The sequence below is a fragment of the Garra rufa genome, chromosome 4 (genome assembly GCF_049309525.1).
Source record: "Garra rufa chromosome 4, GarRuf1.0, whole genome shotgun sequence".
Classification (NCBI taxonomy): domain Eukaryota; kingdom Metazoa; phylum Chordata; class Actinopteri; order Cypriniformes; family Cyprinidae; genus Garra; species Garra rufa.
Window position 1 is genome coordinate 4305474 of NC_133364.1, and position 16424 is coordinate 4321897.

A 16424-nucleotide genomic window follows, 5' to 3' on the forward strand; every position below is an offset into this window, starting at 1 on the left:
CGTCGTATTAAAAACGTATTATTTCATGACCTGACAATCATTATCTGGTTCTTGCCTAAAAAGACGGCATATAATGCGCGTTGTTAACAGATTACACTAACAGTTTTATATATATTTATTTGTAGTAATGCAGTTAATTAATTTATAATTGTATTAATTAGTTTATACTAATATATGTCAATTTTAATTTTATATATTTAATTTTCACTGAAATGTTTGACATTTTTTAAAGTTTTTTAAAATATTTTTAAAATATTTCATTTAAAAATATTTTATTTTATTATTTTTATTATTAATTAATAATTAATAAATATATTTGTATATTTAATGTATATATTTGTATATATAAACATACATAAAATATTTTGTATTAATGATTGTATTATTAATTACTATTTTGTGTTAATTATAATGTTTAATATAAATATATTCATTTCAATTAATATTATAAATTATATTATTTGTAATGCATTATTAATTAATTTTAATAAATTTTTAATAAATTTGTAGTAATAAATGTATTATTATTAATAAATAAATAAAAATATACACACACACACACACACACACACACATATACATATACATATACATATATATATATATATATATATATATATATATATATATATATATATATTGAGTTTTAGATGGATTTAGTCACATCTCACTTCAGGACATGTCAACTACACAGTAATAATCATAACCTGACTCTCATTCTAGGCTTACACGCAGTGCTCCTGTAGGGAAAAAGAGGTTTTCTGGAACAGTATTCAGGTTGGGAGTGATGCTGTCTAGGTAGGCCACTCACTGCGGTCCGAAATGAAACCACAGTCTCGAAAAATTCCGTTAGAGTCACTTCCTCACAGTCAGACGCTCACACCTTTAAAACAAACACACTTCATCTGCAGAACACGCAGTGCATCAGCTTTATGACCATTACTACTCTATGGGCTCATCTCTGACTGCTTATTCAAACACAAATCTCACTGCGCTTAGGCAAACAATGAATGCAACCGCTTGTGACCAAGCAGCCTTATCCTCAGATGATCTGAGCTCATTAGATCCTCAACAAAACGCACATGACTCCTGGTGATGTCTCCACTTAGGGCAGATTAAAGTAGGACATTCCACACATTTTTACTGGAAAACAACTCTAGCAAGGCATTGTAAAGGACACTGTTGGTCTTTATGAACACAGATGAATATACAGTATCTATCCTCTAAGCTAGGGCTAAAAGGTACAAAGATGGTGTTTTTGAGCGGCGGTTATGAGTGGGAGACAATCGCAGAGGAAAGGGTGCGACCGTCCCGTTGAGGTAACACACCCCTCATTCAAAACACTACCAGACTCCTGTATAAACAACCACTCATCTCCCAACCGACTCACAAAACCAGTGACCTCCACACATCAAAGATACGTCTAAGAAACAGCTTGATCATTTCAGAATAAAATGACTTTAAAATCATTAATTTAATAGGAATAATTGACTCAAAAATTTACATTTGTTGAGAATGTACTCACCCTCAGGTCAACCCAGATGTAGATGAGTTTGTTTCTTTATCAGATTTGGAGAAATGCAGTTTTGCATCACTTGCTCAACAATAGATGTGAATGGGTGCCGTCAGTATGAGAGTCCAAACATGATCCACAATCCATAATAACATTTCCTGCAGTGAAAAAGTCCATCTACTGTTGTCTCACACATCAAAAATTTGAAAAAAAAAAAACCGTTGCATCTTTGTCTTTGCTTAGTGTGGTGTTTTCAGGGATTTTGTGGCTTTAAAGAAACAGTTCACCCAAAAACTAAATTTTACTCACCCTCAGGCCATCCAAGATGTAGAGGAGTTTGTTTCTTCATCAAGTCAAGTCAAGTCACCTTTATTTATATAGCGCCTTTTACAATACAGATTGTGTCAAAGCAACTGCACAGTATTTAAACAGCACAATAGTGTGTAAGTAACGCATTATTGTAACAATCAATTTTCAGTTAAAGGCAGTTCATCAATGAATTCAGTGATATCATCGTCAGTTCAGTTCAAATAGTATACGATATCGCTGGAAAATGTCCCCAACTAAGCAAGCCAGAGGCGACAGCGGCAAGGAACCAAAACTCCACAGGTGACAGAAATGGAGAAAAAAACCTTGGGAGAAACCAGGCTCAGTCGGGGGACCAGTTCTCCTCTGGCCAGACCAAACAACAGTTTGTACCAATGTCTGATTGTAGAGAACTCATCAGGATCCTGTGGTGTAGCACCGATGGCCGTCAAGGTTGGCGAGGTCTTTATTGATGATCCGCCTTGGAGCTCATCTGGTTGACATCCACGGCTATTGAAGTCATCTCCAGGTGGTGATCCACGATCTAAGCTGGGTACGGACTGGATCCGGGGGACTGGAGTGACCATCTGATCCAGATACAGGCTGGATCTGGTGGCTACGGTGACCTCGGAATAAGAATGAAACAGACTAATATTAGCGTAGATGCCATTCTTTTTACGATGCAACGAGTGCATCAGGTGTTATGGGAGGTGTTTTCGGTTCCGGTTGACCTAATTAATGCAGCCTAACAATCCTTTAACGGATTTGAATTATAGAAATGTGTTAATGATTTTATGTGTAAGCCAGGTTAAAGAGATGTGTCTTTAATCTAGATTTAAACTGACAGAGTGTGTCTGCCTCCCGAACAGTGTTAGGTAGATTGTTCCAGAGTTTAGGCGCTAGATAAGAAAATGATCTGCCGCCGGCAGTTGATTTTGATATTCTAGGTATTATCAAATTGCCAGAATTTTGAGAACGCAGCGGACGTGAAGGACTATAATACGATAGGAGCTCGTTCAAGTACTGAGGAGCTAAACCATTGAGGGCTTTATAAGTAATTAGCAAGATTTTAAAATCTATACGATGTTTAATAGGGAGCCAATGCAGTGCTGACAGAACCGGGCTAATATGGTCATATTTTCTGGTTCTAGTAAGAACTCTAGCTGCTGCATTTTGGACCAGCTGGAGTTTGTTTATTAAGCGTGCAGAACAACCACCCAATAAAGCATTACAATAATCTATCCTTGAGGTCATGAACGCATGAATTAATGTTTCAGCATTTGACATTGATAGCATAGGTCGTAATTTCGATATATTTTTAAGATGGAAAAATGCGGTTTTGCAGATGCTAGAAATGTGGCTCTCAAAGGAGAGATTGCTATCGAATAGGACGCCTAGGTTCCTAACTGATGATGACGAATTTACAGAGCAGCCATCTAGTATTAGACTGTGTTTTAGGTCATTACTTGTGGAGGTTTTAGGTCCAATAATTAATACCTCTGTTTTTTCAGAATTTAACAGTAAGAAGTTATTCGCCATCCAGTTTTTAATATCAGCTATGCATTCTGTTAGTTTTTCGAATGGATATGTTTTGCCGGGCTGCGAAGAAATATAGAGCTGAGTATCATCAGCGTAACAATGAAAGCTAACACCATGTTTCCTGATGATATCTCCCAAGGGTAACATGTAAAGCGTAAAAAGTAATGGCCCTAGCACTGAGCCTTGAGGTACTCCATACTGCACTTGCGATCTAAATGATACCTCTTCATTTATTGCCACAAACTGATGACGGTCAGACAAGTATGATTTGAACCATGCCAGTGCACTACCACTAATGCCTACATAATTTTCAAGTCTATTTAAAAGAATGTTGTGGTCAATAGTATCAAATGCGGCACTAAGATCTAGTAGCACTAATAGAGAGATGCAACCACGATCGCTTGACAATAGCAGGTCATTTGTTACTCTAATTAGAGCAGTCTCAGTACTATGATATGGTCTAAAACCTGACTGGAAATCCTCGCAGATACCATTTTTCTCTAAGAAGGAGCATAATTGTGAGGATACTACCTTTTCTAGTATCTTTGACAGAAAAGGGAGATTCGAAATTGGTCTGTAGTTAATTAATTCATAGGGGTCAAGTTGTGGTTTTTTAATGAGTGGCTTAATAACAGCTATTTTGAAGGTTTTGGGGACATATCCTAATGATAGTGACGAATTAATAATATTCAGAAGAGGATCTATGACTTCTGGAAGTACCTCCTTTAGTAGCTTAGATGGAATAGGGTCTAACATACATGTTGTGGGTTTAGATGATTTAACAAGTTTATACAATTCCTCCTCTCCTATAATAGAGAATGAATGGAATTGTTCCTCAGGAGATCTACAAAGCACTATCTGATGCGATACTGTAGCGGGCGGCTGTATGGTTACAATTTTATCTCTAATAGTGTCTATCTTGGAGGTAAAGTACGTCATAAAGTCATTACTGCTGTGCTTTTGGGAAATGTCTAAACCTGTTGCTGCAATATTTTTAGTTAATTTAACCACAGTATTGAACAAATACCTAGGGTTATGTTTGTTTTCTTCTAAGAGAGATGAAAAGTAATCCGATCTGGCAGTTTTTAATGCTTTCCTATAAGATAAATTACATTCACGCCAAGCAGTACGAAAAACCTCTAGTTTTGTTTTCCTCCAGCTGCGTTCCATTTTTCGTGCTTTTCTCTTTAGGGCGCGGGTATGATCGTTATACCACGGTGTTACACTGTTTTTCTTAATCTTTTTTAGGCGCACTGGAGCAACTGTATCTAAAGTGCTAGAAAAGAGAGAGTCCATAGTTTCTATTACATCATCAAATTTTTCTGAGCTATTGGATATGCTGAGGAATTCAGATAAGTCAGGAAGATTACTTACAAAGCAGTCTTTTGTAGTAGAAGTGATGGTTCTACCGTATTTGTAGCAAGGAATTGAATTAACAGTTTTAGCTATCTGGATTATACAAGAGACTAGATAATGATCTGAGATATCGTCGCTTTGCTGCAGAATTTCAACGCCATTAACATCAATTCCATGTGACAGTATTAAATCTAGAGTATGATTTCGGCAATGAGTAGGACCTGACACGTGTTGTCTAACCCCAATCGAGTTCAAAATATCTATAAATGCTGTTCCTAATGCATCTTTTTCATTATCAACATGGATGTTAAAATCACCCACTATTAAGACTTTATCTGCGGCCAGCACTAATTCGGATAGAAAATCAGCAAATTCTTTAATAAAGTCTGTATGGTGCCCTGGTGGCCTGTATACAGTAGCTAACACAAACGTCACAGGGGATTTATCATTAGTACTTGTTTCTCTGGATAATGCTATATGAAGCACCATAACTTCAAACGAGTTATATTTGAAGCCCGTTCTCTGAGAGACATTGAGAATACTGCTATAAATAGTAGAAACACCTCCTCCTTTACCTTTTAGACGCGGTTCATGTTTATAACAGTAATCTTGGGGAGTGGACTCGTTTAAAATAATGTAATCGTCTGGTTTTAGCCAGGTTTCTGTCAAACAGAGCACATCTAGGTTATGATCAGTGATCATATCATTTACAAAAAGTGCTTTCGTAGAAAGGGACCTGATATTCAATAAGCCAAGCTTTATCAATTGTTTCTCTGTATTATATATATTTTTTATTTGTTGAACATCAATTAAATTGTTAGTCTTGATTTGATTCAGGCGTTTTTTGTGTTTTCTAGCTCGGGGAACAGACACAGTCTCTATAGAGTGATATCTAGGTGAAAGGGTCTCTATGTGCTGAGAATTAACTGATTTCTGTGACGTGAGGCGGCTAGCAGATGGTCGGTTTAGCCAGTCTGTCTGCTTCCTGACCTGGGCCCCAGTGAGTCAAGTGCAAACTCTAAGACTATGTGCCATATTTCTAGATAGAAGAGATGCTCCACATCCGGAGGGATGAAGACCATCTCTTTTCAACAGGTCAGGTCTGCCCCAAAAGCTTGTCCAATTGTCTATGAAACCTATGTTATTTTGCGGGCACCACTTTGACATCCAGCCATGGAGTGACCACAGTCTACTGTGAATCTCGTCACCACGGTAAGCCGGGAGGGGACCAGAGCATATTACAGTGTCTGACATCGTACTTGCAAGTTCACACACCTCTTTAACATTATTTTTAGTGATCTCCGACTGGCGAAGTCGAACATCATTAGCGCCGACGTGAATAACAATCTTACTGAATTTACGTTTAGCATTAGCCAGCACTTTTAAATTTGCCAAGATGTCAGGCGCTCTGGCTCCCGGTAAACATTGGACTATGTTGGCTGGTGTCTCTATTTTCACGTTCCGTACAATAGAATCGCCAATTACTAGAGCACTTTCATCAGGTTTCTCAGTGGGTGCTTCACTGAGTGGGGAGAACCTGTTTGATGTTCTGATCGGAACGGAAGAGCGGTGTTTTGACCCGCGACTATGCCGCCTCACAGTCACCCAATTGCCCTGCTGCATGGGCGTTGTAACCGGAACCGAACAATGTACAGGGCTTTCTGAGCTAGTCACATCCAAAACCGTATCTAAGGCCCTCACATTCTTACTATCCTCCATTAAAGTTTGGATGCGTGACTCTAGTTCTGAAATCTTCTCTGTCAGCCTGACTATATTCCTGCATTTATCACATGTATAAGGCTCACTGCTGACAGAGATAGATAAGCTATACATGTGGCAAGCAGTGCAGACTACAATTGTAGGAGAAGAAGCCATTACCCACCGTGATTGTAGAATGATTTCAACTTACCAATGTTGTTAGAGTTCCTGAAGAACAGATCAGGGGGAGAAAAAACGGAACGGAACCGGCTAAGAGTACTAACGATATTAAACACGAGAAAAAATAAATAAAAACGTGAATGGAACGCAGATGGCAAGTTAACCGGCCAGCGCAATGCTAAAAATAGTAAACAAGAGTTAAAAGCGTGAATGGAGTGCGAGCGGCAAATTAACCGGCTATGGAATGCTAACGTGCTGCACTCGTGATTATAGAGTAAGGCGAACAATCTAATTAGTCAGATTAGTTTGATGGATAAGACCAGAAATTAAATTAAGCTATATCTTTCAATTTAAAACGGCAGAATTAACAATAAGATAGAGAATCCAGTAGAAAATCCAGTAGAAAAACGAAGCTGCAGAGAGCTAACGTTACAAACAAACAGACCACACTGCAGCAAGGCAAACAGGAAGCAGGGAAACAGCGAAACAGCGACATCAGATTTGGAGAAATGCAGCATTGCATCACTTGCTCACCAATGGATGCGAATGGGTGCCGTCAGAATAAGAGTCCAAACAGCTGATAAAAACATCACAATAATCCACAAGTAATCCACACCACTCTAGTCCATCAATTAATCTTAAGAAGCCAAAATCTGTGTTTGTAAAAAAACAATCCATCTTTAAGACGTTTTTAATTAAGATTTTTTTCAAACGCTCATTTCTGGGCAAAATATGAGTCCATAATCCATCATAACGCCTCCTACAGTAAAAAAAGTGCATCTGCTGTTGTCTCTCACACCAAAATCCAGCCACATGTTTGTTTAGAGTTGGAATTGAATGTATATTTCATATCTTCATATATATTTCAAATTAACTATGCATCTTGATCTTTGCTTGGTGTGGTGTTTTTAGGGATTTTGTGGTTATTTAAAAAAATTGAAATTTTACTTGCCCTCAAGCCATCCAACGTGTACATGAGTTTGTTTCTACATCAGATTTGGAGAAATGCAGCATTGCATCACTTGCTCACCAATGGATGTGAATGGGTGCCGTCAGAATGAGAGTTCAAACAGCTGATAAAAACATCACAAGTCAAATCCACACCGCTCCAGTCCATCAGTTAACGTCTTGAGAAGGCAAAATCTGTGTTTGTAAGAAAACAAATCTATCATTAAGGCATTTTTAACTTCTAAAATCTATCTGTAATAATGCTTTGTTCTGCACAGCTTACAAGCCAAAACAGCGATAAACAAAAATTTGGGTTGAATTCACACCACTCGAGTCCATCAATTAACATCTTGAAAAGCCAAGATCTGTGTGTTTGTAACAAACAAATACATCTTTAAGGCGTTTTAACTTCAAACTGTTGCTTCCGACTAAATAAAAGTCTATAATCCATATTAGCACTTCCTCCAATGAAAAAGTGTATCTTCTGTTATTTCTCACATCAAAAAAAAGAAAGAAACACATATTTGTTTAACGATTTTTGGCTTGTAAACAGTGCTTGATCTGTACAGATTCCTCTCCTGATTTGGACCAGACCCATATTTTCACTGGAGAAAGCAATATTATGAATAGTAGAAGGTATGTGATGGTTTTGTTTCTTACAAACACACAACTTTTGTCTTTTCAAGACATTAACAGGAGTGGAGTGGTGTGAATTATTGTGATGTTTTTATCAGTAGTTTGGACTCTCATTCTGACGGCACCCATTCACATCCATTGGTGAGCAAGTGATGCAATGCTACATTTCTCCTAACCTAATGCAGAAACAAACTCATCTACATCTTGGATGGCATGAGGGTGAATAAAATTTCATTTTTGGGCAAACTGTTTCTTTAAAGTAACCACAAAATCCCTCAAAACACCACACTAAGCAAAGACAAAGATACAACGTTCATTAGAAATGGGTATGAAATATGCATTCCATTACAACTCTAAACAAAAGTGTGGCTGGATTTCGATGTGAGAGACAACAGGAGATGGACGTTTTCATTGCAGGAAGCGTTATTATCGATTATGGACCCATATTTTGGCCAGAAACAAAAGTTTGAAATTATCCAAAAGAGTTAAAACCATCTTAAAGATGGATTTGTTTCTTGCAAACACACAGCTTTTGTCTTCTTAAGACATTAACTGATGAACTGGAGATGTGTATTTGTGGATTATTGTGATGTTTTTATCAGCTGTTGGGACTCTCATTCTGACGGCACCCATTCATATCAATTGGTGAGCAAGTGATCCAATGCTACATTTCTCCAAATCTGATGAAGAAACAAACTCATCTACATCTTGGATGACCTGAGAGTGCAAATTTAATTTTTTCGGTGAACTATTCCTTTAAAATTGATCACTTCTTCAAACTTGAAAATGAGTCATAGTATGCAACCGTTTATGCTTGATGCGTTGCTGAAAATCCCAACCAAATTTGCATTGAATTGCACAACGTTTTTTGAGAATCCATTGGTGAGAAAGTGATGGAAACTACATTTCTTTAAATCTCTTTCCATGAAGAAACAAACTCATTGTGCATTACACAAACAACAGTTGTGATTATTTTAAACAAATGTAATTATTTATTGATCACTAGTGTCTCATTTTGTCACCATTTGTTTCCACACAACAGATTTTGATTAGTAATATGCATTGCTAAGAACTTCATTCAGACAACTTTAAAGGCGATTTTCTCAATATTTAGATTTATTTGCACCCTCAGATTGCAGATTTTCAAATAGTTGTATCTTGGCCAAATATTGTCCTATCCTAACAAACCATACATCAATGGAAAGCCTATTAATGTAGCTTCCAGATAATTCAGATCTCAATTCAAATCTCTATAATGATATTCACTATGAGTGTGGGAACCCTGCTGTTCATGCAAAATATTCCTCTGGATATTGATATTCCACTGTAACGCACACTAACGTACAGGACGCTCATCTGGCAGGTTTCTTTGGTCTGTTATTCAAATCAGCGGGGCGGTTTTGGAGGGAAACCTCGACTGATTTAAATGTCAAAAGATAATTTGAATGGGTCTGTTTGGGAGTTATTTAATTACCCAGAAACCTTACAGACAGAGAGAAACCGAACATGAGTAATATTCTAAAATGTCAAGCGCTCGCGCTTCATTTCAGAGCTGAAACACCGTCAGATGTGAATCGTCCAGTATTGTGTTTAGTTAGTTATTTCAGTTTAAAAATAGACGGTTGAGAAAATCATTTCTGATCATTGTGGATGTTTAATTTGGGAAAAGACACAAATGATTTTCTTCGGCCACAAAGACGGCTACCAGCGTGTTCCTCTCAGGCGCCGTCTTATCAGTGACCTTCAGCGGTTTGCTGTGAAATACGACGGACTCGTGAAGCAAGCAACACCTGGACTGTGTGGGTGTGTGAAAACACTGATATTAAACACACACACGGAAGCGCTTCAACTCACTCCTGCTGACAAACGCAGAAACAAAGTCAAAAACAAACACTTGAGAGTTTTTTTTCTAAGGACACAAATTCACAAAACTCTGAGTTTGAAATCCACACTGCAAAAAAACTAAAAAGATAAGAAAAAATATTTTCTTTCTCAGTCTTTTTGTCATGTTTCGCAGTAGAAATATCTAAACATTCTTAAATCAAGAAGGTTTTCAGAAAAAACAAGTCAAAATTAAGTGCGTAAATAATCTGGCAATGGGGTAAGCAAAAAAATCTTATTTCAAACAGAAAACAAGTTTATTTTTCTTGCCTCATTGGCAGATTATTGCTTGTTTCAAGCAAAAACGCACTTAATTTTGATTCGTTTTTCTGAAAACAAGATAATAATTTTTACTCGTCTAGAAAATACTTCCTGATGTAAGAATTTTTAGATATTTTGGCTGGAAACAAGACAAAAATCTAAGTAAAAAAAGCATTTTTTTTGCAGTGCATGCAAAATGACAAAATATTAGGTGAGAAATGCATCAAAATTAAGTGAGTTTATGCTTAAAACAAGAAAAAATATCTGCGAACTGGCTCAGAAAACTGTAAAAGCATTTTCTTTCATTTCTTAACCACTGATGAAAGCTAAAAGCTTTTCTCAAAAAACAAGAATTCATGATCTTTTGTAATAATACTCGTAGCCTTTATATAAAATGCATACTAAAAATATATTAATGCATAAATTATGCCCTGTAATGCACTTTATAAGGCATTATAGTCTACCAGTCAAAAGTTTTTGAACAGTAAGATTTTTAATGTTTTTAAAAGTCGCTTCTGCTCACCAACCCTGCATTTATTTGATCCAAAGTACAATAAAAACTGTACAATTTTAAATACATTTTTAGTATTTAAAATAACTGTTTTCTATTTGAATATATATTTAAAATGTAATTTGTTTCTGTGATGCAAAGCTGAATTTTCAGCATCATTACTCCAGTCTTCAGTGTCACATGATCCTTTGGAAATCATTCTAATATGCTGATTTGCTGTTCAAGATACATTTTTTATTATTATCATTATTATCAATATTTAAAAAGTAATTTTTTTCAGGATTCTTTGATGAATATAAAGATCCTAAGATCAGCATTTATCTGAAACCATAAGCTTTTGTAACATTATACACTATACCATTCATTCAATAATTTGGAGTCAGTATAATTTTTATAATTTTTCATTTTTAGGGGCGGAAGGAAATTATAGAAATTAATACTTTTATTTAGCAAGGATACTTTAAATTTATCGAAAGTGATGATAAAGTAGTTTATAATGTTACAAAAAGACTTCTATTTAGATAAATGCTGTTCCTCTGAACTTTCTATTCATCAAAGAAACCTGAAAAAATTCTACTCAGCCGTTTTCAACATAATAATAATAATAATAAATGTTTTTGAGAAGCAAATCAGCATATTAGAATGATTTCTGAAGGATCATGTGACACTGAAGACTGGAGTAATGATGCTAAAAATTCAGCTTTGAAATCTCAGGAATAAATAACATTTTACAATATATTCAATTAGAAAACAGCTATTTTAAATAGTAAAAATATTTCAAAATTTTACCGCTTTTTGCAGTACTTTGGATCAAATAAATGCAGGCCTGGTGAATGCTTTAAAAACAATAAAAAATCTTAAAAATGCATTAAAGAAATATGACGAAATAACACTTTCAATTGTAAAATCTGCAAATATAATGCATTGGATACCTTTGATTACACTTATTTATTTTAGAATGAGCATTTTATAATGCATTATGCAAAGAGACCTAAATCAAAAGTGTTACCAACATTTTTTAGCAGAGGAATATTTCTATATCTACTACTATGACAAATGTAAACCACAAAGGTGGTATAGAAAGCACTTCTAAAGTGCATTTAGGTGTCTTTACACTTGTCTAATGCAGCTCAGAGGTGGCATGAATGCATGTACACAGCTATTATTCAAAAACAGGCAACATTTATGAGGCACTGTATCTTTACGCTGAATCTCAAGCTTTAATTTGACTGTGTAAACACCTCTAGACTGCAGTTTCTGCTGTGTTTACTCACTCGCTGATGTAAATCGGCAGCAGTGTCTTGTGTCTTATTCTGGTCGCCGGCGCTTGATATGGGCAAGGTGACATTCCGTATCTAATCGGACTTCCTGTCTTGAGGGCTGAGGGGCGGCAGCAGCTGTGCTAATGAAGACTGGTGTGACTGGCTGCAGGGTGAGCAGGAACAGGTGCAGGCTGGAGAAAAAAGAGAAAGAGAGAGAAAAAGAGCTCTCTGTTCAAGAGATCACTCACCCATAACAGACACAAGAGCAGGTCCTGTGGCAAAGTCAAGTGTTAGGACAGGAAATGTAAGGCTTGCTTTATAAGAGGAGACCTTTTCGTTTAATCTTTCAGTTAGAATGCTTCATAATACATCTGAAGTATTACATTAGAGTAATGTTCTTAAAGTGCAATTGTACTTAGGACTAAAATGAGGCTTACAGTCTTTATGTTGGCACATACTGTGGTAAAAGTCCTAGATCATGTAATTTACACAACTCACAACATTTTAAAACAGCTTTTTGTCTACTGAAAGTGTTTCATACACTTTTTCATGCACTGACCAATCAGTAAGTTGTTAAAAAGTGCATCAGTTTTTATTCAGTACTGCTCTTCAGAAGATACTTACATGTTCCCCAGAAGACAAAATAGTTTTTTTAAAAAGTTTTTATGCATCGAGTTTCCTTCTGGAGCATCAGTGAGCATTTGAACCTTCTGTATTAGTTGCAAATGAGTCCTTCAGTCATCCTCAGTGTGAAAAGATGGATCTCAAAATCAGACTCACTGTTAAAAAAGGGTTCAAATACAAAAAAAATGCTGAAAAACCAAAGACTTTGTGGAACCTGAATGATTTTTGCTGAAGAACAGCGGGCAGTTTAACTGTTCAGGTCAAACTAGGGACTCATGAACAACTATCACCAAACAAAACATAACAAAAAACACAGCAGTGGATCATTCAGCTACCAACAATGTATTAAGAATCAAGTGTATGCAAACTTTTGAACAGGGTCATTTCAATACAAGTTTTATTTTCTTTTGTGGACTATATGTAAACATCTTGTGTTTGAAATTGCTCATACAGGTCAGGACTAAAAAAAAAAACATTCATTTTGTATGATCCCTCTTATTTTGTTAAAATAATTAACATTTTGCAGATTCCGCAAGGTGTATGTAAACTTTTGACTTCAACCCTTTTAACAAAAATAGACACATTACCATTGAATTATTCACAGATTTTTAAATATAGACCATACGTGAAGAGTTTTTATAGCTTTTCTATTAATACTAGCTTGAATAGTACAACAATAATTCTCAATTTCTATGAATACTGGGTTTTATAAGAAAACTTACATCTGTTAATGTGATACCTGAATAATGAACATAAATATTATTATTTACATAAACTATTTTCACTACATCCACAAAAATACGAACCTGTTTTCTGCATTTCACAATGTTTTGTTTGTTTTCACAAACTGAAAGGCAAAATCAGCAGTAATCAGGCGTTTAATAGGGTTAACTTACGTCATTATTTTTTAGGGCTCACTGTAATTACTCTAAACAGCACACAAATGTGTGTTTGTTGGTAGATTTCATAACTTACAAAGACGAATCTTGTATGGAATGAATGATGTACCTCGTCCACTGACAGGAACCGCCATCTTGTTTCGTATTCTGTGCGCGAATCAAATGCTCAACGAACTCGATTCCCTGAACTCGTGTCGCGGTAACTATGATAAGACTTTCCAGTAATATAAAAGTTAGATATTTTAGGTATACTTCAGTCAAACTGTAGTTTACAACCGAACCGACTCTTTTACGCGAACCTGATTCACTCGGTAGATTCGAAGTCTGATTCATTTCCGGGAACCGATTCCTTCAAGCGATTCGACTCAATGAACCGGTTCATAAAAACGATTTATATTTTACTTTTGTACAAAATTAGTACAAATGTATACATCTCCAAAAAATTTACAAAATAAATTAAAACTAAAAACGGGAAAAAAAATAAGATTTTTACATGGTGACGTAATTACGTAATTACTCGTTTATAATTTCTGGCGCAGTGTCTCCTCAAACTCAATCAAGTTGTATATTAGCAAATATTACGGTTATTACTGATGATTTTTGGTTCATACATGTTTTTTTTTTGTGCAAACAGACACTATTTATTAACTTTGTGCTTCAGAACAGGAAGAAAACATACCTAATGTGTCTTTGTCAGCTTTTTCATCAGCCATGAAGTTAATAACAAATATGCTTTCAAAGCAAATATCTAACCAGCGACCCAGCAGGAGATTTCAGATGGTTATTCTGACAATCATTGTCATCCGTTGACATTCAGATAACAGGGTTTGTGACCGTTTGAACCAAGAATAGAGACTAAAACCAAATTATAACTACACCAACTCTTTCGGTTAGTTACTTTATGATGTTTTTTTGCGTCTCCAAAACTGAAAATCAGGCCTTTTAGTAAAAACAGTTCAACCCCAATTAGAAATGCACTATATTTGTGAAGCAAAACATTCAGTTTTAGTTTGGATGCTGCCTTAGAAAGTATAGCAAGGATTTTTACTCTGTTTTGGAACAAAGCTAAAGTCCTTCATTTAAAAGCAAGTGTTTTTTAAGTACATTAAAGCAGGAATATGCATGTAAAGCAGGTTCTCTGGCCCCTCCGGCTTGGCTGGTTTTCAGCTTGTCTCTTCATCCTGCACCTATAGCGCTCTGATAATTAGCTCTGGTTTAATTCCACAGCACTGCTGGAAGGAGTAAATGATTACACAGATTAACCGGCAATTAGAAAATTACAATGATTTTGCAGCAGAAACACTGCCGAAGCGCCGGCCAAAACTACAATCTGAAGTAACGAGCCGGTGATTTCTGCTGCGATAGTGTCATTATTTAACATTTGATTATTTTAGGAACTGACTACGGATGAAAATGTACTCAATTAAATCAATAAAGTGGTTTGTAACAGTGTTATGTCAGCATCATTGAGAAATGTTTACATTTTTATTAAAATATTTAGTGTTTTTCTGTCTGTATACATTTTAATAACATTATTTCATTTTAAATTTTCCTAAAAGTTTTGGTAATTTTGTAGTTTTTACTAATTTTTATTGGTTTTATTGTTTAGTTATTTTAGTACATTAACAAATGTATTGGACTTTATTATATAGTTTTTATTAATTTTGTTAAATAATATTAACTTTACTGATTTTAATATATACATATAATACAATAATATGTTTATTATTAATTAATGTAATATACATAATATTTTCTTATAAATAAAAAAATCTTAAAACAATAATAAAAAAACACACACACACACACACACACACATATATACATATATATATATATATATATATATAAATAAAAAAAAAAAATCACATTTTTGGTTTGTTAGTTCATGTTAACTAATGTCAACCTTACTGGAAAGATGTTGTTTTTGGGCAATCAAAAAAAAAATAATAATAATATTTTTTATAATAAAGAAATAATAAAATCATAAATTTTCATACACACACACACACACACAAACACACACATATATATATTTGTTTATTTATAATTTTTATTTTATTAAAATAAATGTTTTTGGTCAATAAATCAAAAAATATATGTTTATATATATAAATAATATAAAAACAATAAAACGATATATTTATATTTATATTTTTTTTTTTTGAAAAATTGTAAAAATACAAAAAAACATAAAAATAAATTATTTTTTAACAAGAAAATTGAAATAATTATTTTTAAAAATTTTCTTATATTAATATAATATAATCTTATAATTTTTTTATATTATACATATATACTTCTAGTAACATTATGGTTTTCATTTTAGTTAAATATAATAATCCTGGTTTGCAGTTAAGAAATGCAAGAAAAAAAAAATAAATCAATACATATTTTTATAATATAAAAATACGTAAATACATAATACTTTAACAAGAAAATGGAAAAATTGTAAAAATATTTTAAAATCATATATATATAATTTTTTTTTTTAATAAGAAATGAGAAATGTTTTTGGCCAATCCGAATAAAAAAATTTTTTAATTATTTTTTACATTTTTCTTATATTAATATTTTCTATATTAAAAAAAATTTATATTATACATATATATACTTTTAGTAACATTATGGTTTTCATTTTAGTTAAATATAATCCTGGTTTGCAGTTGAGAAATGCAAGAAATACAGCAAAACAAAAGTCAAATACATGGCCTGACATCCAGTTAAAATCACATTTTTAGTAACATTTTAGAATTTCAAATCCATAATGCTGCAAGAATTTCCCTAAGTTCCCCATACTGCGTTTTATA